Consider the following 4,301-nt stretch of genomic DNA (forward strand, 5'->3'; position numbering starts at 1 on the left):
TTTATATAATTTTTATTTTCTCTCTTTATCTAAATATATTTTTTTAATACAGAAATATATTCAACACTCAATAAAATTTTTGTAATTAATTTCATTTATTCACTTTTTACTACGAATTAAATTTTACTAAAAAAAATTGTTTACTACATGGAAAAAAAATTTACTTAAAACAGAGAAAGGTTTCACTAGAATAGCAAAATAAAAACAAAATAAAACTTTTGCGACTATAGCGAAACGTTTCGCTGTTCCAGGTAAATTTTTTTCCATATAATTAATATTATTACTATAATTTTTAAAAATATTTTTATAAAGAAAAATTGCCTTATTCAAAATCAAGAAATGGAGAAAAATGTTCTAGTTTCTTATCCTACTTTTTTCTCTAATCTTTTGTAGTAATCCGGCTTTTATCCAAGATATCGTGCATTCACATATATATATATATAGAATCCTAAGTGCAGAATATCTTCCAACTTAAATAAAAAGAGAAATCAAGAAAGTGATTTCGTCTTTTTTTCTTAAAAAATTTTAACATAGGCGAAAAACAATCTAATTTTCTATTAATTATATTTTACTAATTCTAAACTAAGATTATAATTAACTAATTATAGCCACTAAATTTTTTTTTATAATTACCAATAAAAATAATTAATAAACTCCCCTCGAATTCTAAAAAAAAACTCAAGAAAAACAAACTAATTTTTATATTAAATTAATTAAGTATTCATTTTACTAATTCTAAACTGTATATACTAATTAACTAATTATAACTACAACTTGTATTACTAACAAAATTGCAAACCCGTCCAACTAAATATTAACTTGTACTACTGACAATATTGTACTACTACTTGTACTACTGCTGAGTAATACTACTGAGAAAATTTCAAAATTTAGAATGTCTGGCTATATATTTATTAAAACCACTACTGCATGACTCAAGGTCAAGGTCAAGTCAAGGTCGTTCAAGGTCATTTGAAGGTCAAGTCAAGGTCATTCAAGGTCATTTGAAGGTCAAGTCAAGGTCATTCAAGGTCGTTTGAAGGTCAAATCAAGAATGTCTGACTAAATATTTACTTGTATTACTAACAAAATTGCAAACCCGTCTAACTAAATATTTACTTGTACTACTGCTGAGTAATACTACTGAGAAAATTGTACTACTGCTGAGTAATACTACTGAGAAAATTGTACTACTGCTGAGTAACACTACTGAGAAAATTGAACTACTGCTGAGAAATACTACTGAGAAATTTGTACTACTGCTGAGTAACACTACTGAGAAAATTGAACTACTGCTGAGAAATACTACTGAGAAATTTGTACTACTGCTGAGTAACACTACTGAGAAAATTGAACTACTGCTGAGAAATACTACTGAGAAATTTGTACTACTGCTGAGTAATACTACTGAGAAAATTGTACTACTGCTGAGAAATACTACTGAGAAATTTGTACTACTGCTGAGTAATACTACTGAGTGATACTACTGAGAAAATTTCAAAATTTAGAATGTCTGGCTATATATTTATTAAAACCACTACTGCATGACTCAAGGTCCAGGTCAAGTCAAGGTCCTTCAAGGTCATTTGAAGGTCAAGTCAAGGTCATTCAAGGTCATTCAAGGTCATTTGAAGGTCAAGTCAAGGTCATTCAAGGTCGTTTGAAGGTCAAATCAAGAATGTCTGACTAAATATTTGCTTGTATTACTAACAAAATTGCAAACCTGTCTAACTAAATATTTACTTGTACTACTGCTGAGTAATACTACTGAGAAATTTGTACTACTCCTGAGTAATACTACTGAGAAAATTGAGCTACTGCTGAGAAATACTACTGAGAAATTTGTACTACTGCTAAGTAATACTACTGAGAAAATTGTACTACTGCTGAGAAATACTACTGAGAAATTTGTACTACTGCTGAGTAATACTACTGAGTGATACTACTGAGAAAATTTCAAAATTTAGAATGTCTGGCTATATATTTATTAAAACCACTACTGCATGACTCAAGGTCAAGGTCAAGTCAAGGTCGTTCAAGGTCATTTGAAGGTCAAGTCAAGGTCATTCAAGGTCATTCAAGGTCATTTGAAGGTCAAGTCAAGGTCATTCAAGGTCGTTTGAAGGTCAAATCAAGAATGTCTGACTAAATATTTGCTTGTATTACTAACAAAATTGCAAACCTGTCTAACTAAATATTTACTTGTACTACTGCTGAGTAATACTACTGAGAAATTTGTACTACTCCTGAGTAATACTACTGAGAAAATTGAGCTACTGCTGAGAAATACTACTGAGAAATTTGTACTACTGCTGAGTAACACTACTGAGAAAAATGAACCAATGCTGAGAAATACTACTGAGAAGTTTGTACTACTGCTGAGTAATACTACTGAGAAAATTGTACTACTGCTGAGAAATACTACTGAGAAATTTGTACTACTGCTGAGTAATACTACTGAGTGATACTACTGAGAAAATTTCAAAATTTAGAATGTCTGGCTATATATTTATTAAAACCACTACTGCATGACTCAAGGTCAAGTCAAGGTCGTTCAAGGTCATTCAAGGTCATTTGAAGGTCAAGTCAAGGTCATTCAAGGTCGTTTGAAGGTCAAGTCAAGGTCATTCAAGGTCGTTTGAAGGTCAAATCAAGAATGTCTGACTAAATATTTGCTTGTATTACTAACAAAATTGCAAACCCGTCCAACTAAATATTAACTTGTACTACTGACAATATTGTACTACTACTTGTACTACTGCTGACTAATACTACTGAGTGATACTACTGAGGAAATTTCAAACATTTAGAATGTCTGGCTAAATATTTATTTAAACCACTGAAAAAATTTAGAAGTGTTTTAAAAGTATGAGTCAAGGTCAAGTCAAGGTCATTTGAAGTTCAAGTCAAGATCATTCCTTGCATTAAAACAAATTGATATAATTGTAAATAATTATAAATTATATATTATTTTTCATTAATATTTAGAAATTTCGGTTAAAATATGAATTTTTGATTTTTTAACTTCCATTAATTCTTTAAATTTAACCCAAATGTATAGGTACTCAAATGTTTGAAGCAAATTTTTTTGCTGATCGTAAAGAGGACGCAAAATGTTCATGTAATGAAAATCTGAATTTACAACTTATTTTTTTTTATCATTTCTTCAAAACATCATTTCACATTTAATCTGAAATAATTATTATATAACATAGCCCTGGAGCAATATTCATTCAGCATCAACGTCAAGTATATATATATAGAAACGATAAAAAGGATAATAAATTAGCCACTAAATTTTTTCTTATAATTACCAATAAAAATAATTAATAAACTCCCCTCGAATTCTAAAAAAACTCAAGAAAAACAAACTAATTTTTATATTAAATTAATTAAGTATTCATTTTACTAATTCTAAACTGTATATACTAATTAACTAATTATAACTACAAATTTTTTTTCTTCTAATTGCCAATGAAAATAATGAATAAAATCCCCTCGAATACGAAAAGAATCAAGAAGAAGAAGAATTTTTATTTTATTGCAATCTAGGATTTAATGAGATGATAATAAATTAAGGATTGTAAGAGTAATTGTTATCTTAATGAAGGCCGTGCAAAGAGAATTAATAATTTGAATCATTAGCCGTAATCAAGAATGTCTCAGTATAAGATTGATTAGTGGTCCAGAACACAGTGAACTATATCGATTTCCTTTATCTCAAAAGTATATATATATATATAGTTTGCCAAAGTAGAAGATATCGTTTCGTAATTTAAGGCAAGTTTTAAAGTAATTGCGCTGCCAGAAAATTAATTGGACATTTTGGAATGCAAACCAAATCTACAATGTATTTAACTTCATTTCACAAAAATCACTTATCTTATTTAATTACACGAAAATAATAGAAATTCATGTTTAATTAACATATATTGCAAAATTTATGCAAATAATAGAATTTTCTACATAATCCAATTTATGATTTTCAATACGTTCAACAATAATTAAATTGTATTGCATACTGTACACAAAGTGTATATATATATTTAATCCAAATAATAAATAATTTTTCAAATACGAATAATATTCATTAAAAAATTACTAAATTTTTTTGTAAAAATTTAACTAATTTTTCTTCGCAAAAAATTCTCTTCGAATATATTTTGAGAAAAATCAAAAATGACATTTTACTATTTTTAAATCGAGCAAACAGGAAACAAAGAAGTATAAATTTTGGTAAAACACGTTGTGCATATAAAAAAAAATAAGAATACGAATGTACTATATAATACATATATATA

General features: G+C 27.8%; 1 protein-coding gene across 1 annotated transcript in view; it reads right to left on the bottom strand.

The window, feature by feature from the left end:
* LOC127282025 (protein Fe65 homolog) overlaps positions 1–4,301 on the bottom strand; it is a 138,193-nt gene that overhangs the window by 119,010 nt on the left and 14,882 nt on the right. The gene's annotated exons all lie outside the window — the stretch shown is intronic.

Source organism: Leptopilina boulardi, unplaced genomic scaffold (assembly GCF_019393585.1).
Source record: "Leptopilina boulardi isolate dan_hultmark-lab unplaced genomic scaffold, ZJU_Lbou_2.1 LbouV2_278, whole genome shotgun sequence".
In the NCBI taxonomy this organism is placed as follows: Eukaryota; Metazoa; Arthropoda; class Insecta; order Hymenoptera; family Figitidae; genus Leptopilina; species Leptopilina boulardi.